Genomic DNA, 25,042 nt, shown 5'->3' with positions numbered 1-25,042 from the left:
CATAAAAATGGCATTGGCACACAGAAATATGAAGATGTGCCTAAACCCACCTACCACGCTATCGATCCACGGCTTGCGCATCCCGTCTCTCTGGCCGGCGTAGTGCCCGCCCGCCCGCCCGCCCGCTCATTTCGTTGGTTGCTTAGGCATACGAAGTTCATTCGCTATCTCAGATCAGATCGGACCGAGTGTTGCAGCAACAGGATCGGCAGCACACAGAGGGGGACCCGACCAATCCCCGACTTACGCACCCGCCCCTCTAATCGGCATACGGAGTTCATTCCTAGTCTAAGATCGGACCGGACCGAGGGTTGCAACAGCAGGATCAGTAGCACATAGAGGGGGTCCCGACTGATCCTCGACTTTCGCATCCCGCCACTCTGGTCGGCTGAGCACCCGCAAGCTCGTTTCATGGGTTAACTTAGGCATACGGAGTTCATTCCCAGTCTAAGCATACGAAGTTCATTCCCAGTCTAAGATCGGACCGGACCGAGGGTTGCGGCAGCCCAGCTGGGCTCGGGCATGTGCTGGTGCCGCATTTTTCTTCATCGGGGCACGATCACTGAAGCATCGTCGGAAAACCTGATTGACGTCATTGGGGTTCCGACGATCGAGGGGGCCGGGGGGGTTGTGCGCGCATCTTGTGCGATGGGTGCTGGTACTTAGCCCTTATATTGGCCCCCTATCCCTCATCAAACCTTGAGAACTCACACCCCTTTAAAGAGCATTTGAGATTTTACAGGTTTGCTGCTAGTAGCCATTAAAGTGTCTGAAATGGGGACACCTTTTTCAAATGGTCACAAAATCTTGTACACTTCAAATTTTTAGCTGAATTTTTTTATGCATGCCAACAAAAATACAAGGATCACGTCTACCAAGTTTGGGGCCAAAAATCCTTGCGACAAAATTTTAAAAAATCCTGAACCGTAAAAAGTTTTGAAAATCGTGAAAAATAGAAAATGAGTCGTCTTGCCATGAAACTTCACATGAATGCTTAAGGGACCATTGTATGAATTTACAAGCCATAAAATGGCGTTGGCACGTAGAAATATGAAGATGTGCCTAAACCCACCTACCACCCTATCGATCCACAGCTTGCGCATCCCGACTCTTTGGCCAGCGTAGTGCCAGCCCATCCGTCCGCCCGTTCCTTTCATCGATTGGCTTAGGCATACGGAGTTCATTCCCAGTCTAAGATCGGACCAGACCGAGGGTTCCAGTAGTAGGATCGACAGCACATAGAGAGGGACCCGACCGATCCCCGACTTGCGCATCCTGCCCCACTGGTCGGCTGAACGCCCGCACACTCGATGCGTGGGTTGACTTAGGCATACGGAGTTCATTCCCAATCTAAGCATACGAAGTTCATTCCCAGTCTAAGATCGGACCAGACCGAGGGTTGCGGCAACCCATGCTGGGCTCAGGCATGTGCTGGTTTCGCATTTTTCTTCGTCGAGGCACCATCGCCGGAGAACCTGACTGGCAGCATTGGGGTTCCGGCGATCGGGGGGGTCGGGGGTGTGCGCACATGATGTGCGATGGGTGCTGGTACTTGGCCCTTATATTGGCCCCCTATCCCTCATCAAACCTCGAGAACTCACACCCCCTCAAAGAGCATTTGAGTTTTTATAGGTTTGCTGCCAGTAGCCATTAAAGTGTCTGAAATGGGGACACTTTTTTCAAATGGTCACAAAATCTTGTACACTTGGAGTTTTTTGCTGAATTTTTTTTTGCACGCCAACAAAAATACAAGGATCACGTCTACCAAGTTTAGGGCCAAAACTCCTCGGAAAAATTTTTAAAAAATCCTGAACTGCAAACAGTTTCAAAAATCGTGAAAAATAGAAAACGAGTCGTCTTGCCATGAAACTTCACGTGAAGGCTTAAGGGACCATTGTATGAATTTACAAGCCATAAAAATGGCATTGGCACGCAAAAATATAAAGATGTGCCTAAACCCACCTACCATCCTATCGATCCACGGCTTACGCATCCCGTCTCTCTGGTCGGTGTAGTGCCCGCCCACCCGCCCGCTCGTTTTATCGGTTGGCTTAGGCATACGAAGTTCATTCCCAGTCTAAGATCAGACCAACCGAGGGTTACGACAGTAGGATCGGTAGCACGCAGAGGGGGACCAACCGATCCCCAGTCTAAGATCGGATCAGACCGAGGGATGCGGCAGCACATGCTGGGCTTGGGCATGTGTTGGTGCCGTATTTTTCTTCGTCGGGGCACGATCACCAGAGAACCTGACCGGCGGTATTGGGGTTCCAGAGATCGGGGGGGCCGGGGTGGGTGTGCGCACATGATGTGCGATGGGTGCTGGTACTTGGCCCTATATTGGCCCCCTATCCCTCATCAAACCTCGAGAACTCACGCCCCCTTAAAGAGCATTTGAGATTTTACAGGTTTGCTGCGAGTAGCCATTAAAGTGTCTGAAATGGGGACACTTTTCTCAAATGGTAACAAAATCTTGTACACTACGAGTTTTTACCTGAATTTTTTTTTGCATGCCAACAAAAATACAGGGCTCACGTCTACAAAGTTTGGGTCCAGAGCTCCTTCCAAAAAAATTTTAAAAAATCCTGAACCGCAAAAAGTTTCAAAAATCGTGAAAAATAGAAAACAAGTCATCTTGCCATTAAACTTCACGCGAAGGCTTAAGGGACCATTGTATGAATTTACAAGCCATAAAAATGGCATTGGCATGCAGAAATATGAAGATGTGCCTAAACCCACCTACCACCCTATGGATCCACGGCTTGCGCATCCCGTCTCTTTGGCCGGCATAGTGCCCGCCCCCCCGTCCGCTCGATTCATCGGTTGGCTTAGGCATATCGAGTTCATTCCTAGTCTAAGATCGGATCGGACTAAGGGTTATGGTTGCAGGATCGGTAGCACGTAGAAGGGGACCTGGCCAATCCCTGGCTTGCGCATCGTGCCCCTCTGGCCGGTTGAGCGCCCGCACGCTCGTTTCATGGGTTGACTTAGGCATACGGAGTTCACTCCCAGTCTAAGCACACGAAGTTCATTCTCTGTCTAAGATCGAACTAGACCGAGGGTTGCGGCAGCACATGCTGGGCTCGGGCATGTGCTGGTGCCGTATTTTTCTTCATCGGGGCACCATCACCGGAGAACCTGACTGGTGGCATTGGGGTTCCGACGATCGGGGGGCCGGGGCGGTGTGCGCACATGATGTGCGATGGGTGCTGGTACCTGGCCTTATATTGGCCTCCTATCCCTCATCAAACCTCGAGAACTCACACCCCTTAAAGAGCATTTGAGATTTTACAGGTTTGCTGCCAGTAGCCATTAAAGTGTCTGAAATCGGGACACTTTATTCAAATGGTCACAAAATCTTGTACACTTCGATTTTTTAGCTGAATTGTTTTGTGCATGCCAACAGAAATACAAGGATCACGTCTACCAAGTTTGGGGCCAAAACACTTTCCAAAAAAATTTTAAAAAATCTTGAACCGCAAAAAGTTTTGAAAATCGTGAAAAATAGAAAACGAGTCATCTTGCCATGAAACTTCACGTGAAGGCTTAAGGGACCATTGTATGAATTTACAAGACATAAAAATGGCATTGGCATGCAGAAATATGAAGATGTGCCCAAAATCACCTACCACCCTATCGATCCACGACTTGCGCATCCCGTCTCTCTGGTCGGCGTAGTGCCCGCCCGCCCACCCGCATGCTCATTTCGTCGGTTGGCTTAGGCATACGGAGTTCATTCCCAGTCTAAGATCAGACCGAACCGAGGGTTGCAGCCGCAGGATCTACAGCATGCAGTCGAGGACCCGACCGATCCCCGACTTGTGCATCCTACCTCGCTGGTCGGCTGAGCACCCGCACATTCATTTCGTGGGTTCACTTAGGCATATGGAGTTCATTCCCAGTCTAAGCATATGAAGATCATTCCCAGTCAAAGATCAGACTGGACCATGGGTTGCGACAGCACATGTTGGGTCAAGCATATGTTGGTGTCGTATTTTTCTTCACCGAGGCACCATCGTCGGAGCATCGTCGAAGAACCTGACCGACGGCATTGGGGTTCTGGCGATCGGGGGGGTGTGCGCACACGATGTGCGATGGGTGCTGGTACTTGGCCCTTATGTTGGCCCCCTATCCCTCATCAAACCTCGAGAACTCACACCCCCTTAAAGAGCATTTCAGATTTTACAGGTTTGCTGCCAGTAGCCATTAAAGTGTCTGAAATGGGGACACTTTTTTCAAATGGTCACAAAATCTTGTACACTTCGAGTTTTTCGATGAATTTTTTTGTGCATGCCAACAAAAATACAAGGATCACGTCTACCAAGTTTGGAGCCAAAACTCCTCCGAAAAAATTTTAAAAAATCTCGAACTGCAAAGAGTTTCAAAAATCGTGAAAAATAAAAAATGAGTCGTCTTGCCATGAAACTTCACGTGAAGGCTTAAGGGACCATTGTATGAATTTACAAGCCATAAAAATGGCATTGGCACGCAGAAATATGAAGATGTGCCTAAACCCACCTAACAACCTATCGATCCACGGCTTATGCATCCCGTCTCGCTGGCCGACGTAGTGCCCGCCTACCCGCCCGCTCGTTTCGTCGGTTGGCTTAGGCATACGGAGTTCATTCCCAGTCTAAGATCAAACCAACCGAGGGTTGCGGCAGTAGGATCGGTAGCACGTATAGGATCGACAGTAGCGTTGGAGTTTTTGGCTGAGTTTTTTTGTGCATGCCAATAAAAATACAAGGATCAAGTCTACCAAGTTTGGGGCAAAAACTCATTTCGAAAAAATTTAAAAAAATCTCGAATCGTAAAAAGTTTCAAAAATCATGAAAAATAGAAAACGAGTCGTCTTGCCATGAAACTTCACGTGAAGGCTTAAGGGACCATTGTACGAATTTACAAGCCATAAAAATGGTATTGGCACGTAGAAATATGAAGATGTGCCTAAACCCACCTACCAAACTATCGATCCAAGGCTTGCGCATCCCGTCTCTCAGGCCGGCGTAGTGCCCGCCCGCCTGCCCGCCCGCTCGTTTCATCGGTTGGCTTAGGCATACGGAGTTCATTCCTAGTCTAAGGTCAGACCAGACCGAGGGTTGCAGCAGTAAGATTGGCAGCAAGCAGAGGGTGACCCGACCGATCCTTGGCTTGTGCATCCCCCCCTCTGGTCAGTTGAGCGCCCGTACGCTCGTTTCGTTGGTTGACTTAGGCATACAGAGTTCATTCCCAGTCTAAGCATACGAAGTTCATTCCCAGTCTAAGATATGACCAGACCAAGGGTCACGACAGCACATGCTGGGCTCGAGCATTTGCTGGTGCCGCATTTTTCTTCCCCGGGGCACCATCATCGGAGCATCGTCGGAGAACTTGACCAGCGGTATAGGGGTTCCGGCGATCAGGGGGGCCGGGGGGTGTGCACACATGATGTGCGAGGGGTGCTGGTACTTGGCCCTTATATTGGCCCCCTATCCCTCATCAAAACTCGAGAACTCACACCCCCTTAAAGAGCATTTGAGATTTTACAGGTTTGCTGCCAGTAGCCATTAAAGTGTCTGAAATGGGGACACTTTTTTCAAATGGTCTCAAAATCTTGTACACTTCGAGTTTTTGGCTGAATTTTTTTGTGCATGCCAAAAAAAATACAAGGATCACATCTAATAAGTTTGGGGCCAAAATTCCTTCCAAAAAAATTTTAAAAAATCTCGAACCGTAAAAAGTTTTGAAAATCATGAAAAATAGAAAACGAGTCGTCTTGCCATGAAATTTCACGTGAAGGCTTAAGGGACCATTGTATGAATCTACAAGCCATAAAAATGGCATTGGCATGCAGAAATATGAAGATGTGCCGAAACCCACCTACCACACTATCGATCCACGGCTTGCGCATCCCGTCTCTACGCCGGCCCGCTCGTTTCGTCGGTTGGCTTAGGCATACGGAGTTCATTCCCAGTCTAAGGTCAGACCAGACCGAGGGTTGCGACAGTAAGATCGGTAGCAACCAAAGGGTGACCCGACCGATCCTCGACTTTTGCATCCCCCCCTCTGGTCGGTTGATCGCCCGTACGCTCGTTTTATTGGTTGACTTAGGCATACGGAGTTCATTCCCAGTCTAAGCATACGAAGTTCATTCTCAGTCTAAGATCGGACCGGACCGAGGGTCGCGGCATCACATGCTGGGCTCGAGCATGTCCTAGTGCCGCATTTTTCTTCCCCGGGGCACCATTGTCGTAGCATCGTCGGAGAACTTGACCAGCGGTATTGAGGTTCCGGCAATCGGGGGGCCGGGGGGTGTGCGCACATGATGTGCGATGGGTGCTGGTACTTGGCCCTTATATTGGCCCCCTATCCCTCATTAAACCTCGAGAACTCACACCCCCTTAAAGAGCATTTGAGATTTTACAGGTTTCCTGCCAGTAGCCACTAAAGTGTCTGAAATGGGGACACTTTTTTCAAATGGACTCAAAATCTTGTACACTTTGAGTTTTTGGTTGAATTTTTTTGTGCATGCCAAAAAAAATACAAGGATCACGTCTAATGTGTTTGGGGCCAAAACCCCTTCCGAAAAAATTTTAAAAAATCCCGAACCGTAAAAAGTTTTGAAAATCGTGAAAAATAGAAAACGAGTCGTCTTGCCATGAAACTTCACGTGAAAGCTTAAGGGACCATTGTATGAATTTACAAGCCATAAAAATGGCATTGGCACACAGAAATATGAAGATGTGCCTAAACCCACCTACCACCCTATCAATCCACGGCTTGCGCATCCCGTCTCTCTAGTCGGCGTAGTGCCTGCCCACATGTTCGCCCACTTGTTTTGTCGTTGGCTTAGGCATACAGAGTTCATTCCCAGTCTAAGATCAGACCGGATCGAGGGTTACGGTAGTAGGATCGGTAGCATGCAGAGCAGGTCCCGATCGATCCTTGGGTTGCGCATCCCGCCCCTCTGAACAGCTGAGTGCTCGCACGCTCGTTTCGTGGGTTGACTTAGGCATACAGAGTTCATTCCCAGTCTAAGCATATGGAGTTCATTCCCAGTCTAAGCATACAGAGTTCTTTCCCAATCTAAGATCAGACCAGACCGAGGGTTACGACAGCACATGCTGGGCTTGGGCATGTGCTGGTGCCACATTTTTCTTCACCGGGGCACCATCACCGAAGCATCACCGAAGAACCTGATCGGAAGCACTGGGGTTCCGACGATCGGGGGGGCCGGCTGGGGGTGTGCGTACATGCTACTTGGCCCTTATATTGGCCCCCTATCCATCATCAAACCTCGAGAAATCACACCCCCTTAAAGAGCATTTGAGATTTTACAGGTTTGCTGCCAGTAGCAATTAAAGTGTCCCAAATGGGGACACTTTTTTCAAATGTTCACAAAATCTTGTGCACTTCGAGTTTTTAGCTGAATTTTTTTGTGCATGCCAACAAAAATACAAGGATCACATCTACCAAGTTTGGGGCCAAAACACCTTTCGAAAAAATTTTAAAAAATCTCGAACCGTAAAAAGTTTCAAAAATTGTGCAAAATAGAAAACGAGTCGTCTCACCACGAAACTTCATGTGAAGGCTTAAGGGACCATTGTATGAATTCACAAGCCATAAAAATGGCATTGGCAGACAGAAATATGAAGATGTGCCTAAACCCACCTACCACCCTATCGATCCACGGCTTACGTATCCCATCTCTCTGGTCGACGTAGTGCCCGTCCGCCCGTCCGCCTGCTCGTTTCGTCGATTGGCTTAGGCATACGGAGTTCATTCCCAATTTAAGATTGGACCAGACCAAGGGTTGCGGCAGTAGGATTGACAGCACACAGAAGGGGACCCGACCGATCCTCAGCTTACGCATCCCGCCCCTCTGGCCGGCTGAGCACCCGCACGCTCGTTTCGTGGGTTGACTTAGGCATACGGAGTTCATTCCCAGTCTAAGCATGTGGAGTTCATTCCCAGTCTAAGATCGGATCAGATCGGACCGAGGGTTGTGGTACCACATGCTGGGCTTGGTCATCTGCTGGTGCCACATTTTTCTTTGTCGGGGCACCGTTATCGGAGCATCATCGAAGAACATGACCGACAGCATTGGGGTTCCGACGATCGGGGGGGTCGGGGGGTGTGCGCACTTGATGTGCAATGGGTGCTAGTACTTGGCCCTTATATTGGCCCCCTATCCCTCATCAAACCTCAAGAACTCACACCCCCTTAAAGAGCATTTGAGATTTTACAGGTTTGCTGCCAGTAGCCATTAAAGTGTCTGAAATGGGGACACTTTTTTCAAATGGTCACAAAATCTTGTACACTTCGAGTTTTTGGCTGAATTTTTTTGTGCATGCCAACAGAAATACAAGAATCACGTCTACCAAGTTTGGGGCCAAAACTCCTTTCGAAAGAATTTTAAAAAATCCCAAACCACAAAAAGTTTCAGAAATCGTGAAAAATAGAAAACGAGTCATCTTGCCATGAAACTTCACGTGAAGGCTTAAAGGACCATTGTATGAATTTACAAGCCATAAAAATGGCATTGGCATGCAGAAATATGAAGATGTGCCTATACCCACCAACCACCCTATCGATCCACGGCTTGCGCATCCTGTCTCTCTGGCCGACGTAGTGCCCATCCGCCCGCCCGCTCGGTCATTTCGTCGGTTGGCTTAGGCGTACGGAGTTCATTCCCAGTCTAAGATCGAACCGAATCGAGGGTTATGGTAGCAGGATCGACAGCAATCAGAGGGGGACCCGACTGATCCCTGGCTTGCGCATCTCGCCCCTCTGGCCAACTGAGCGTCCACACGCTCGTTTCGTGGTTGACTTAGGCATTCGAAGTTCATTCCCAGTCTAAGGATACGGAGTTCATTCCCAATCTAAGATCGGATCGGACCGAGGGTTGCGGCAGCACATGCTGGGCTCGGGCATGTGCTGGTGCCGCATTTTTCTTCGTTGGGGCACCATCGTCGAAGCATCACCGGAGAACCTGACCGGCGATGTTGGGGTTCCGGCGATTGGGGGGGCCGGGGGGGTGTGCACACGTGATGTGTGATGGGTGCTGGTACTTGGCTCTTATGTTGGCCCTCTATCTGTCATGAATCCTCCAGAACTCACACCCACTTAAAGAGAATTTGAGATTTTACAGGTTTCCTGCCAATAGCTATTAAAGTGTATGAAATGGGGACACTTTTTTCAAATGGTCAGAAAATCTTGTACACTTCGAGTTTTTAGCTGAATTTTTTTGTGCATCCCAACAAAAATACATGGATCACGTCTACCAAGTTTGGGGCCAAAAATCCTTTCGAAAAATTTTTTAAAAAATCCCATACCATAAAAGATTTTGAAAATCATGAAAAATAGTAAACGAGTCGTCTTGCCATGAAACTTCACGTGAAGGCTTAAGGGACCATTGTATTAATTTACAAGCCATAAAAATAGCATTGGAATGTAGAAATATGAAGATGTGCCTAAACCCACCTACCACCCTATCGATCCACGACTTTCGCATCCCGTCTCTCTGGCCAGCGTAGTGCCCGCCCGCTCGTTTCGTCGGTTGGCTTAGGCGTACGGAGTTCATTCCCAGTCTAAGATCAGACCGGACCAAGGGTTACAATAGTAGGATCGGTAGTACGCAGAGGGGGACCCTACCGATCCTCGGCTTGCTCATCCTAACCCTCTGGCCGGTTGAGCATCCGCACGCTCATTTCGTGGGTTGACTTAGGCATACGAAGTTCATTCCCAGTCTATGCATACGGAGTTCATTCCCAATCTAAGATCAGACTGGACCGAGGGTTGCAGCAGGACATGCCGGGGTTGGGCATGTGCTGGTGCCGTATTTTTCTTCACCGAGGCACCATCATCGGAGCATCGTCGGAGAACCTAACCGACGGCATTGGCGTTCCGGCAATCGGGGGGGCCGAGGGGTTGTGCGCACGTGATGTGCGATGCGTGCTGGTACCTGGCCGTTATATTGGCCCCTATCCCTCATCAAACCTTCAGAACTCAGACCCTCTTAAAGAGCATTTGATATTTTACCGGTTTGCGGCCAGTAGCCATTAAAGTGTCTGAAATGGGGACACTTTTTTCAAATGGTCACAAAATCTTGTACACTTCGAGTTTTTAGCTTAATTTTTTTGTGCATGCCAAAAAAAATACAAGGATCACGTATACTAATTTTGGGGCCAAAACTCCTTCTGAAAAAATTTTAAAACATCCCAAACCGCAAAAAGTTTTGAAAATCGTGAAAAATAAAAAACGAGTCATCTTGCCATGAAACTTCACGTGAAGCTGAAGGGACCATTGTATGAATTTACAAGCCACAAAAATTGCATTGGCACGCTGAAATATGAAGATGTACCTAAACCCACCTACCACCCTATCGATCCACGGCTTGCGCATCCCGTCTCTCTGGCCAGCGTAGTGCCCGCCCGCCCGCCCGTCGGCTCGTTTCGTCGGTTGGCTTAGGCATACGGAGTTCATTCCCAATCTAAGATCAGACCGGACTGAGGGTTGCGGTAGCAGGATCGGTAGCACGTAAAGGGGGACCCGACCGATCCCCGGCTTGTGCATCCCGCCCCTCTGTCAGGCTGAGCGCCTGTACGCTCGTTTCATGAGTTGACTTAGGCATACGGAGTTCATTCCCAGTCTAAGCATACGGCGTTCATTCCCAGTCTAAGATCGGACTGGGCTGAGGTTGTGGCAGCACATGCTGGGCAAGTGCTGGTGCCTCATTTTTCTTTGCCGGGGCACCATCACCGGAGCATCATCGGAAAACCTGACCGGTGGCATTGGGGTTCCGACAATCGGGGGGCCGGGGGGTGTACGCAGATGATGTGCGATGGGTGCCAGTACTTGGCCCGTATATTCTCCCCCTATCATTCATCAAACCTCGAGAACTCACACCCCCTTAAAGAGCATTTGAGATTTTACAGGTTTGCTGCCAGTAGCAATTAAAGTGTCTGAAATGGGACACTTTTTTCAAATGGTCACAAAATCTTGTACACTTCGAGTTTTTAGCTTAATTATTTTGTGCATGCCAACAAAAATACAAGGATCACGTCTACCAAGTTTGGGGCCAGAACTCCTTCTGAAAAAATTTTAAGAAATCCAGAACCGCAAAAAGTTTTGAAAATCGTGAAAAATAGAAAACGAGTTGTCTTGCCATGAAACTTCACGTGATGGCTTAAGGGACCATTGTATCAATTTACAAGCCATAAAAATGGCATTGGCATGAAGAAATATGAAGATGTACCTAAACCCACCTGCCACCCTAACGATCCAAGGCTTGCGCATCCCGTCTCTCTAGCCGACGTAGTGCCCGCCTGCCATCCCGCCCGCTCGTTTTGTCGGTTGGCTTAGGCATACGGAGTTCATTCCCAATCTAAGATCAGACCAAACTGAGGGTTGCGGTAGCAGGATCAGCAGCACGTAGAGGGGGACCCAGTCGATCCCTGGCTTGCGTATCTCGCCCCTCTGGTCGGTTGAGCGCTCGCACACTCGTTTTTTGGGTTGACTTAGGCATATGGAGTTCATTCCCAATCTAAGCTTACAGAGTTCATTCCCAGTCTAAGATTGGATCGAACCGAGGGTTGCAGCAGCACATGCTGGGCTCGGGCATGTGCTGGTGCTGCATTATTCTTCGTCGGGGCACCATCACTGGATCATCCTCGGAGAACCTGACTGGCGGCATTGGGGTTCCGGAGATCGGGGGCGCCCGGGGGGGTGTGCGCACATGATGTACGATGGGTGCTGGTACTTGGCCCTTATATTGGCCCCCTATCCTTCATCAAACGTCGAGAACTCACACCCCCTTAAAGAGCATTTGAGATTTTACAGGTTTGCTGCCAATAGCCATTAAAGTGTTTGAAATGGGACACTTTTTTCAAATGGTCACAAAATCTTGTACACTTCGAGTTTTTAGCTGAATTTTTTTGTGCATGCCAACAAAAATACAAGGATCACGTCTACCAAGTTTGGGGCCAAAACTCCTTCCGAAAAAATTTTAAAAACTCCCGAACCGTACAAAGTTTTAAAAATCGTGAAAAATACAAAACGAGTCGTCTTGCCATGAAACTTCACGTGAAGGCTTAAGGGACCATTGCATGAATTTACAAGCCTCTAAAATGGCATTGGCACGTAGAAATATGAAGATGTGCCTAAACCCACCTACCACCCTATCGATCCACGGCTTGCACATCCTGTCTCTCTGGCCGGCATAGTGCCCACCCGCCTGCACGCCCGCTCGTATGGTCGGTTGGCTTAGGCATACGGAGTTCATTCCCAGTTTAAGATCGAACTGAACCAAAGGTTGCGGCAGCACTTGCTGGGCTTGGGCATGTGCTGGTGCCGCATTCTTGTTCGTCGGGGCACCATCGTCGGAGCATCGTCGGAGAACTTGACCGGCGGCATTGGGGCGGTGATCGGGGGTGCCGGGGGGTGTGCGCACATGATGTGCAATGGGTGCTGGTACTTGGCCCTTATATTGGCCCCCTATCCCTCATCAAACCACGAGAACTCACACCCCCTTAAAGAGCATTTGAGATTTTAAAGGTTTGTTGCCAGTAGCGATTAAGGTGTTTGAAATGGGGACACTTTTTTCAAATGGTCACAAAATCTTGTACACTTCGAGTTTTTCGCTGAATTTTTTTGTGCATGCCAAAAAAAATACAAGGATCATGTATACCAAGTTTAGGGCCAAAAATAATTCTGAAAAAATTTTCAAAAATCTCGAACCGCAAAAAGTTTCAAAAATCATGAAAAATAGAAAACGAGTCGTCTTGCCATGAAACTTTACGTGAAGGCTTAAGGGACCATTGTATGAATTTACAAGCCATTAAAATGGCATTGGCACGTAAAAATATGAAGATTTGCCTAAACCCACCTACCACTCTACCGATCCACGGGTTACACATCCTGTCTCTCTAGCCGGCGTAGTGCCCGCTCGTCCGCCCGCCCACTCGTTTCATCGGTTGGCTTAGGCATACGGAGTTCATTCCCAGTCTAAGATCAGACCGGACAGAGGGTTGTGGCAGCAGTGTTGGCAGCACGTAGAAGGGGACCCAACCGATCCCCGGCTTGCTCATCCCGCCCCTCTGGCCAGCTGAGCGACGGCACGTTCGTTTCACAGGATGACTTAGGCATACGAAGTTCATTCCCAGTCTAAGCATACGGAGTTCATTCCCAGTCTAAGATCGGATCGGACCGAGGGTTGCGGTAGCACATGTTGGGCTCCGGCATGTGCTGGTGCCACATTTTTCTTCGTTGGGGCACCATCGCCGGAGCATCACCGGAGAACTTGAACAGCAGCATTGAGGTTCTAACGATCGGGGGGCCGGGGGGTGTGCGTACATGATGTGCGATGGGGGCTTGTACCTGGCCCTTATATTGGCCCCCTATCCCTCATCAAACCTCGAGAACTCACACCCTCTTAAAGAGCATTTGAGATTTTATAGGTTTGCTGCCAGCAGCCATTAAAGTGTCTGAAATGGGGACACTTTTTTGAAATGGTCACAAAATCTTGTGCACTTCGAGTTTTTAGCTGAATTTTTTTATGCATGCCAAAAAAAATGCAAGGATCACGTCTACCAAGTTTGGGAACAAAACTCTATCCGAAAAGATTTTAAAAATTCTTGAACCACAAAAAGTTTCAAAAATCGTGAAAAGTAGAAAACAAGTCGTCTTGCCATGAAACTTCACGAGCAGGCTTAAGGGACCATTGTATGAATTTAGAAGCCACAAAAATGGCATTGGCACGTAGAAATATGAGGATGTGCCTAAACCCACCTACCACCCTATCGATCCACGGCTTGCACGTCCCGTCTCTCTGGCCGGCGTAGTGCCCTCCCGCCCGCCCGCCTGCTCGTTTCATCAGTTGGCTTAGGCATACGGAGTTCATTCCCAGTCTAAGATTGGACCAAACTGAGAGTTGCGGCAGCTGGATCGACAGCACGCAGAGGGGGACCTGGTTGATCCCCGGCTTACGCATCCCGCCCCTCTGGCCAGCTGAGCACCCACACGTTCGTTTCGTATATTGACTTAGGCATACAGAGTTCATTCCCAGTCTAAGCATACGGAGTTCATTCCAGTCTGAGATCGGATCGGACCAAGGATTGCTACAGCACATGCTAGGCTCAAGCATGTGCTGGTGCTGCATTTTTCTTCGTAGGGGCACCATCGCCGGAGAACCTGACCGGTGGCATTGGGGTTTCGACGATCAGGGGGGCCGAGAGGGTGTGCACAAATGATGTGCGATGGGTACTGGTACTTGGCCCTTATATTGGCCCCCTATCCCTCATCAAACCTCAAGAACTCACACCCCTTAAAGAGCATTTGAGATTTTACAGGTTTGCTGCCAGTAGACATTAAAGTGTCTGAAATGGGACAATTTTTTCAAATGGTCACAAAATCTTGTACACTTCGAGTTTTTAGCTGAATTTTTTTGTGCATGCCAACCAAAATAAAAGGATCACGTTTACCAAGTTTGGGACCAAAAATCCTTTCGAAAAAATTTTAAAAAATCTCGAACCGCAAAAAGTTTTGAAAATCGTGAAAAATAGAAAACGAGTCATCTTGCCATGAAACTTCACGTGAAGGCTGAAGGGACCATTGTATGAATTTACAAGCCATGAAAATGGCATTGGCACATAGAAATATGAAGATGTGCCTAAACCCAACTACCCCCTATCGATCCACGGCTTGCACATCACGTCTTTCAGGCCGGCGTAGTGCCCACCCGCCAGCCCGCTCGTTTCGTCGGTTGGCTTAGGCGTATGGAGTTCATTCCCAGTCTAAGATTAGAATAGACCGAGGGTTACGGCAACAGGATCGACAGCACGCAGAAGGGGACCCGGCCGATCCCCGACTTCCGCATCCCGCCCCTCTGGCTGACTGAGTGCCCGCACGCTCGTTTCGTGGGTTGACTTAGGCATACGAAGTTCATTCCTAGTCTAAGATATGGAGTTCATTCCCAGTCTAAGATCGGACCGGGCCAGGGTTGCGGTAGCACATGTTGGGCTCAGGCATGTGGTGGTGCCACATTTTTCTTCATCGGGGCACCATCGTCGGAGTATCACCGGATGGTATTGGGGTTACGGCAATCGAGGGGGTCGGGGGGGGTATGCGCCCATGATGTGCGATGGGTGCTGGTACTTGGCCATTATATTGGCCCCCTATCCCTCATCAAACCTCCAGAACTCACACCCTTTAAAGAGCATTTGAGATGGGGACACTTTTTTCAAATGGTCACAAAATCTTGTACACTTCGAGTTTTTAGCTGAATTGTTTTGTGCATGCCAAAAAAAATACAAGGATCACGTCTACCAAGTTTGGGGCCAAAAATCCTTCCAAAAAAATTTGAAAAAATCTCGAACCGCAAAAAGTTTCAAAAATCGTGAAAAATAAAAAACATGTCGTCTTGCCATGAAACTTCATGTGAAGGCTTAAGGGACCATTGTATGATTTTACAAGCCATAAAAATGGCATTGGCACATAGAAATATGAAGATGTGTCTAAACTCACCTACCACCCTATCGATCCATGGCTTGCGCATCCTGTCTCTCTGGTCGGCGTAGTGCCTGCCTGCTCATTTCGTCGGCTGGCTTAGGCATACAGAGTTCATTCCCAGCTAAGATCAGACTGGATGGAGGGTTACAGCAGCAAGATCGGCAGCACGCAGAGGGGGATCCGCTCGATCTTCAGCTTGCGCATCCCGCCCCTCTGACCGGCTGAGCACCCGCACGGTCGTTTCGTGGGTTGACTTAGGCATACAGAGTTCATTCCCAGTCTAAGATCAGACCAGGCCGAGGGTTGCGATAGCACATACTGGGCTCGGACATGTGCTGGTGTCGCATTTTTCTTCGTCGGGGCACCATCGTCGGAGCATCGTCAGAGAACCTGATCGGTGGCATTGGGGTTTTGGCGATCGGGGGGGTCGGGGGGTGTGCACACATGATGTGCGATGGGTGCTGGTACTTGGCCCTTATATTGGCCCCCTATCCCTCATCAAACCTTGAGAACTCACACCCCCTTAAAAAGCATTTGAGATTTTACAGGTTTGCTGCCAGCAGCCATTAAAGTGTCTGAAATGGGGACACTTTTTTCAAATGGTCACAAAATCTTGTACACTTCGAGTTTTTGGCTAAATTTTTTTGTGCATGCCAAAAAAAATACAAGGATCACATCTACCAAGGTTGGGGTCAAAACTCCTTCCGAAAAATTTTAAAAAATCCCGAACCGCAAAAAGTTTTGAAAATCATCAAAAAATAGAAAATGAGTCGTCTTGGCATGAAACTTCACGTGAAGGCTTAAAGGACCATTGTATGAATTTACAAGCCATAAAAATGGGATTGGCACACAAAAATATGAAGATGTGCCTAAACCCACCTACCACCCTATCGATCCACAGCTTGCGCATCCCGTCTCTCTGGCCGACGTAGTGCCCGCCTGTCCGCCTGCCCGCTCATTTCGGCAGTTGGCTGAGGCATATGGAGTTAATTCCTAGTCTAAGATCGGACTGGATTGAAGGTTACGGCAGCAGGATCGGCAGCATGTAGAGGGGGACCCGACTGATCCCCGGCTTGCGCATCCTGCCCCTCTGGCCGGCTGAGCACCCACACGCTCGTTTCGTGGGTTGACTTAGGCATACGGAGTTCATTCCCAGTCTAAGCATACGGAGTTCATTCTCAGTCTAAGATCGAACCGGATCAAGGGTTGCGGTAGCATATGCTGGGCTCAGGCATGTGCTGGTGTCGTATTTTTCTTCACCGGGGCACCATCACCGCAGCATCGTCGGAGAACCTGACCGGCGGTATTGGGGTTCCGGCGATCGGGGGGGCCGAGGGGGTGTGCGCACATGATGTGCGATGAGTGCTGGTACTTGGCCCTTATATTGGCCCCCTATCCCTCATCAAACCTCGAGAACTCACACCCCCTTAAAGAGCACTTGAGATTTTACAGGTTTGCTGCCAGTAGCCATTAAAGTGTATGGAATGGGGACACTTTTTTCAAATGGTCACAAAATATTGTACACTTCAAGTTTTTAGCTGAATTTTTTTATGCATGCCAACAAAAATACAAGGATCACATCTACCAAGTTGGGGGCCAAGACTCCTTCCGAAAAAATTTTAAAAAAATCCTGAACTGCAAAAGGTTTCAAAAATCATGAAAAATAGAAAACGAGTCGTCTTCCCATGAAACTTCGCGTGAAGGCTTAAGGGACCACTGTATGAATTTACAAGACATAAAAATGGCATTGGCGCATAGAAATTTTAAGATGTGCCTAAACCCACCTACCACCCTATTGATCCACGGCTTGCGCATCCCGTCTCTCTGGCCGGCGTAGTGCCTCCCCACCCGCCCGCTCGTTTCGTCGGTTGGCTGAGGCATACGGAGTTCATTCGCAGTCTAAGGTCAGATCGGACTGAGGGTTGCGGCAGTAGGATCAGCAACACGCAGATGGGGACCCGACCAATCCCCGGCTTGCGCATCCCGCCCGTCTGGCCTGCTGAGCGCCCACACGTTCGTTTCGTTGGTTGACTTAGGCATACGGAGTTCATTCCCAGCCTAAGCATATGGAGTTCATTCCCAGTCTATGATCAAACTGGACCGAGGGTTGTGGCAGCACATGCTGGGCTCGGGCATGTGCTGGTGCTGCATTTTTCTTCGTCGAGGCACCATCGTCGGAGAACCTGACTGGCGGCATTGGGGTTCCGGTGATCAGGGGGCCGGGGGGTATGCACACATCATGTGCGATGGGTACTGGTACTTGGCCCTTATATTGGCCCCCCATCCCTCATCAAACCTCGAGAACTCACACCCCCTTAAAGCGCATTTGAGATTTTACAGGTTTGTTGCTAGTAGTCATTAAAGTGTCTAAAATGGGGACACTTTTTTCAAATGTTCACAAAAACTTGTACACTTCGAGTTTTTAGCTGAATTTTTTTATGCATGCCAAGAAGCATACAAGGATCATGTGTACCAAGTTTGGGTCCAAAAATACTTTCGAAAAAATTTTAAAAAATCCCGAATCGTAAAAAGTTTCAAAAATCGTGAAAAAAAAAAAACGAGTCATCTTGCCATGAAACTTCACGTGAAGGCTTAAGGGACCATTATATGAATTCACAAGCCATAAAAATGGCATTGGCATGTAGAAATATGAAGATGTGCCTAAACTCACCTACCACCCATCGATCCATAGCTTACGCATCCTGTCTCTCTGGTCGGCGTAGCGCTCGCCCGTCCGCCCTCCCGTTCGTTTCGTCGGTTGGCTTAGGCATACGGAGTTCATTCCCAGTCTAAGATTGGACCGGACCAAGGGTTGCGGTAGCAGGATCGGTAGCATGCAGAGGGGGACCCGACTAATCCCCAACTTGTGCATCTCGCCCCTCTGGCCGGCTGAGCGCCCGCACGCTCGTTTTGTGGGTTGACTTAGGCATACGGAGTTCATTCCCAGTGTAAGCATACGAAGTTCATTCCCAGTCTAAGATCGGACCAGACCGAGGGTTGCAGCAGCACATGCTGGGCTCGGGCATGTGCTGGTGCTGCATTTTTGTTCGCCGGGGCACCATCGCCGGAGAACCTGACCGGCGGCATTGGGGTTCCGACGATCGGGGGGGTCGGTGGGTGTGCACACATGATGTGCAATAGGTGCTGGTACTTGTCCCTTATATTGGCCCCCTATCCCTCATCAAACCTTGGCAACTCACACCCCCTTAAAAGAGCATTTGAGATTTTACAGGTTTGTTGCCAGTAGCCATTAAAGTGTCTAAAATGGGGACACTTTTTTCAAATGGTCACAAAATCTTGTACACTTCAAGTTTTTAGCTGAATTTTTTTTTGCATGCCAAAAAAAAATACAAGGATCACGTCTACCAAGTTTGGGGACAAAATGCCTTCCAAAAAAATTTTAAAAAATCCCGAACCACAAAAAGTTTTGAAAGTCATGAAAAATAGAAAATGAGTCATCTTGCCATGAAACTTCATGTTAAGGCTTATGGGACCATTGTATGAATTTACAAGACATAAAAATGGCATTGGCACATGGAAATATGAAGATGTGCCTAATCCCACCTACCACCCTATCGATCCACAGCTTGCGCATCCCGTCTCTCTGGCCGACGTAGTGCCAGCCAGTCCGCCCGCCCGTTCATTTCATCAGTTGGCTTAGGCATACGGAGTTCATTCCCAGTCTAAGATCAGACCAAACCGAGGGTTATGGCAGCAGGATCAGCAGCACGCAGAGGGGGACCCGGCCGATCCCCGGCTTGCTCATCCCGCCCTTCTGGCCGGCTGAGCGCCCGCACGCTCCTTTCGTGGGTTGACTTAGACATACGGAGTACATTCCCAGTGTAAGCATACGGAGTTCATTCCCTGTCTAAGATCAGACCGGACTGAGGGTTGTGGCAGCACGTACTGGGCTCGGGCATGTGCTGGTGTCACATTTTCCTTCGTCGGGGCACCATCGCCGGAGGACCTGACCGACGGTATTAGGGTTCCGATGATCGGGGTGGCCAGGGGGGTGTGCGCACATGATGTGCGATGGGTGCTGGTACTTGGCCCTTATATTGGCCCCCTATCCCTCATCAAACCTCGAGAACTCACACCCCCTTAAAGAGCATTTGAGATTTTACAGGTTTGCTGCCAGTAGCAATTAAAGTGTCTGAAATGGGGACACTTTTTTCAAATGGTCACAAAATCTTGTACACTTCAAGTTTTTAGCTGAAATTTTTTGTGCATACCAACAAAAATACAAGGATCACGTCTACCAAGTTTGGGACCAAAACTCCTTTCGAAAAAATTTTAAAAAATCCCGAACCGCAAAAAGTTTCAAAAATTGTGAAAAATAGAAAAGGAGTCGTCTTCCCATGAAACTTTATGTGAAGGCTTAAGGGACCATTGTATGATTTTACAAGCCATAAAAATGGCATTGGCACTCAGAAATATGAAGATGTGCCTAACCCACCTACCATCCTATCGATCCATGACTTGCGCATCCCATCCCTCTGGTCGGCGTGGCGCTCGCCCATCCGCCCGTCCGTTCGTTTCGTCTGTTGGCTTAGGCATACGGAGTTTGTTCCCTGTCAATGATTGGACCGGACCGAGGGTTACGGTAACAGAATCAGTAGCACGTAGAGGGGGATCCGACCAATCCCCGGCTTACGCATCCCGCCCCTCTGGTCGGTTGAGCACCCGCATGCTCGTTTCGTGGGTTGACTTAGGCATACGGAGTTCATTCCCAGTCTAAGCATACAGAGTTCATTCCCAGTCTAAGATCAGATCGGACCAAGGGTTGTGGCAGCACATGCTGGGCTCATGCATGTGCTGGTGCAGCATTTTTTTTCGTCGGGGCACCATCGCCGGAGAACCTGACCGACGGCATTGGGGTTCCGACGATCGGGAGGGCCGAGGGGGTGTGCGCACATGATGTGCGATGGGTGCTGGTACTTGGCCCTTATATTGGCCCCCTATCCCTCATCAAACCTCGAGAACTCACACCCCATTAAAGAGCATTTGAGATTTTATAGGTTTGCTGCCAGTAGCCATTAAAGTGTCTGAAATGGGGACATTTTTTTCAAATGGTCACAAAATCTTGTACACTTCGAGTTTTTAGCTGAATTTTTTTGTGCATACGAACAAAATTACAGGGATCATGTCTACCAATTTGGGGCCAAAACTCCTACCAACAAAATTTTAAAAAATCCTGAACCGCAAAAAGTTTTGAAAATCGTGAAAAATAGAAAACGGGTCGTCTTGCCACGAAACTTCACGTGAAGGCTTAAGGGACCATTGTATGAGTTTACAAGCATAAAAATGGCAATGGCATGCAGAAATATGGAGATGTGCCTACACCCACCTACCACTCTATCGATCCACGGCTTGCACATCCCGTCTCTCTGGCTCGCGTAGTGCCCGCCCGCCCGCCAGCCTGCTTGTTACGTCGGTTGGCTTAGGCATACGGAGTTCAGTCCCAGTCTAAGATCAGATCAGACCAAGGGTTGCAGCAGTAGGATCAGCAGCACGCAGATGGGGACCCGACCAATCCCCGGCTTACGCATCCCGCCCGTCTGGCATGCTGAGCGCCCGCATGCTCGTTTCGTTGGTTGACTTAGGCATACGGAGTTCATTCCTAGTCTAAGCATACGGAGTTCATTCCCAGTCTAAGATCGGATCGGATCAAGGGTTGCGGCAGCACATGCTAGGCTCGGGCATGTGCTGGTGCTGCATTTTCCTTTGCCGGGGCACCATCGCCGGAGAACCTGACTGGCGGCATTGGGGTTCCGGCGATCAGGGGGGCAGGGGGTATGCACACATGATGTGCGATGGGTGCTGGTACTTGGCCCTTATATTGGCCCCCTATCCCTCTTCAAACCTCGAGAACTCACACTCCCTTAAAGCGCATTTGAGATTTTACAGGTTCGCTTCCAGTAGCCATTAAAGTGTCTGAAATGGGGACACTTCTTTCAAATGGTCACAAAATCTTGTACACTTTGAGTTTTTAGCTGAATTTTTTTGTGCATGCCAAAAAAAATAAAAGGATCACGTCTACCGAGTTTGGGACCAAAACTCATTTGGAAAAATTTTTGAAAAATCTTGAACCGCAAAAAGTTTCAAAAATTGTGAAAAATAGAAAACGAGTTGTCCTGCCATGAAACTTCACGTGAAGGCTTAAGGGACCATTGTATGAATTTACAAGCCATAAAAATGGTATTGGCATGTAGAAATATGAAGATGTGCCAAAACCCACCTACCACCCTATTGATCCACGGCTTGCGCATCCCGTTTCTCTGGCCGACGTAGTGCCCACCCACCTTCCCGTTCGTTTCTTCAGTTGGCTTAGGCATACGGATTTCATTCCCAGTCTGAGATCAGACCAGATCGAGGGTTGTGGCAGCAGGATTGACAGCACGCAGAGGGGGACTCGACCGATCCCCGACTTGCGCAACCCGCCTCTCTGCCCGGCTAAGCGCCCACACGTTCGTTTCGTGGGTTGACTTAGGCATACGGAGTTCATTCCTTGTCTAAGCATATGGAGTTCATTCCTAGTGTAAGATCAGACCAGACCGAGGGTTGTGGTAGCACATGCTGGGCTCGGACATGTACTGGTGCCGTATTTTTCTTCACCAAGGCACCATCGTCGGAGCATCACCGGGGAACTTGACCGACAGCATTGGGGTTTCGACGATCGGATGGGCCGAGGGGGTGTGCACACATGATGTGCGGTGGGTGCTGGTACTTGGCCCTTATATTGGCCCCCTATCCCTCATCAAACCTTAAGAACTCACACCCCCTTAAAGAGCATTTGAGATTTTATAGGTTTGCTGCCAGTAGCCATTAAAGTGTCTGAAATGGGGACACTTTTTTCAAATGGTCACAAAATCTTGTACACTTCGAGTTTTTGGCTGAATTTTTTTGTCCATGCCAACAAAAATACAAGGATCACGTCTACTAAGTTTGGGGCAAAAACTCTTTCTAAAAAAATTTTAAAAAATCCCGAACCACAAAACGTTTTGAAAATCATGAAAAATAGAAAACGAGTCATCTTGCCATGAAATTTCACGTGAAGCTTAAGGGACCATGGTATGAAATTACAAGCCATTAAAATGGCATTGGCACGTAGAAATATGAAGATGTGCCTAAACCCACATACCACCCTATCGATCCACAGCTTGCGCATCCTGTCTCTCTGGCCAGCGTAGTGCCCGCCCACCCGCCCGCCCACTCATTTCGTCGGTTGGCTTAGGCATACGGAGTTCATTCCCAGTCTAAGATCAGACTAGACCAAGGGTTGCGGCAGCAGGATCGGCAGCATGCAGAGGGGGACCCAACCGATCCCTGACTTGCGCATCTCACCCCTCTGACCAGTTGAGCATCCGCATGCTCGTTTCGTGGGTTGACTTAGGCATACGGAGTTCATTCCCAGTATAAGATCGAACCGGGCCGAGGGTTGTTGCAGCACATGCTGGCCTTGGGCATGTGTTGGTGCCTTATTTTTCTTCATCGGGGCACCATCGCCGGAGAACCTGACCGGCGGCATTGGGGTTCCAACAATCGGGGGGCCGGGGGGGTGTGCGCACATGATGTGCGTGGGTGCTGGTACTTGGCCCTTATATTCGCCCTCTATCCCTCATCAAACCTCGAGAACTCACATCCCCTTAAAGAGCATTTGATATTTTACAGGTTTGCTACCAGTAGCCATTAAAATGTCTGAAATGGGGACACTTTTTTCAAATGGTCACAAAATCTTGTACACTTCGACTTTTTTGCTGAATTGTTTTGTGCATGCCAAAAAAAATACAAGGATCACGTCTACCAAGTTTGGGGCCAAAACTCCTTCCGAAAAAATTTTAAAAAATCTCGAACCGTAAAAAGTTTTGAAAATCGTGAAAAATAGAAAACGAGTCGTCTTGTCCTGAAACTTCACGTGAAGGCTTAAGGGACCATTGCATGAATTTACAAGCATCTAAAATGGCATTGGCATGCAGAAATATGAAGATGTGCTAAAACCCACCTACCACCCTATCGATCCACAGCTTCCGCATCCTGTCTCTTTGGCCGGTCATCGGTTGGCTTAGGCATACGGAGTTAATTCCCAGTCTAAGATCAAACCAGACTGAGGGTTGCAGTAGTAGGATTGGCAGCACGCAAAGGGGGACCCGACCGATCCCCGGCTTGCGCATCCCGCCCCTATGGCCGGCTGAGCGACCGCACGCTCGTTTCATGGGTTGACTTAGGCATACGGAGTTCATTCCCAGTCTAAGCATACGGAGTTCATTTCCAGTCTAAGATCAGACCAGACCGAGGGTTCTGGCAGCAGATGCTGGGCTCAGGCATGTGCTGGTGCCGCATTTTTTTTCGTTGGGGCACCATCGCCGTAGCATCACCGGAGAACCTGACTGGCGGCATTGGGGTTCCAGCAATCGGGGGGGTCGGGGGGTGTGCGCACATGATGTACGATGGGTGCTGGTACTTGGCCCAAATATTGGCCCCTTATCGCTCATCAAACCTTGAGAACTCACACCCCCTTAAAGAGCATTTGTGATTTTACAAGTTTGCTGCAAGTGGCCACTAAAGTGTTTGAAATGGGGACACTTTTTTCAAATGGTCACAAAATCTTGTACACTTTGAGTTTTTAGCTAAATTTTTTTGTGCATGCCAACAAAAATATAGGGATGACGTCTAACAAGTATGGAGCCAAAATCCTTCCGAAAAAATTTTAAAAAATCCCGAACCTCAAAAAGTTTTGAAAATCGTGAAAAATAGAAAACGAGTCATCTTGCCATAAGGGACCATTGTATGAATTTACAAGCCATAAAAATGGCATTGACACGTAGAAATATGAAGATGTGCCCAAACCCACCTACCACCCTATCGATCCATGGCTTGCGCATCCTGTCTCTCTGGTCGTCGTTGTGCCCGCCCGCTCGTTTCGTCGATTGGCTTAGGCATACGGAGTTCATTCACAATGTAAGATCGGACCGGTCTGAGTGTTGGGGCAGCAAGATCTGCAGCACGTAGAAGGGGACCCGGCCGATCCCCAGCTTGCGCATGCTACCCCTCTGGCCGGTTGAGCACCTGCACGTTCGTTTCATGGGTTGACTTAGGCATACGGAATTCATTCCCAGCATAAGCATACGGAGTTCATTCCCAGTCTAAGATCAGACCGGACTGAGGGTTGTGGCAGCACATGCTGGGCTCGGTCATGTTCTGGTCACGCATTTCTCTTCGTCGGGGCACCATCGTCGGAGCATCGCCGAAGAACCTGACCGACGGGATTACGATTTTGACGATCGGTGGGCCGGGGAGGTCGGGGAGTGTGCACACATGATGTGCGATGGGTGCTGGTACTTGGCCATTATATTGGCCCCCTATCCCTCATCAAACCTCGAGAACTCACACCCTTTAAAGAGCATTTGAGATTTTACAGGTTTGCTGCCAGTAGCCATTAAAGTGTCTGAAATGGGGACACTTTTTTCAAATGGTCACAAAATCTTGTACACTTCGAGTTTTTAGCTGAATTTTTTTGTGCATGCCAACAAAAATACAAGAATCACGTCTACCAAGT

Source organism: Durio zibethinus, chromosome 1 (assembly GCF_047325235.1).
Source record: "Durio zibethinus cultivar Kanyao isolate XHJ-2024 chromosome 1, ASM4732523v1, whole genome shotgun sequence".
Taxonomy (NCBI): Eukaryota; Viridiplantae; Streptophyta; class Magnoliopsida; order Malvales; family Malvaceae; genus Durio; species Durio zibethinus.
Note: the sequence above shows the minus strand (reverse complement) of the source record.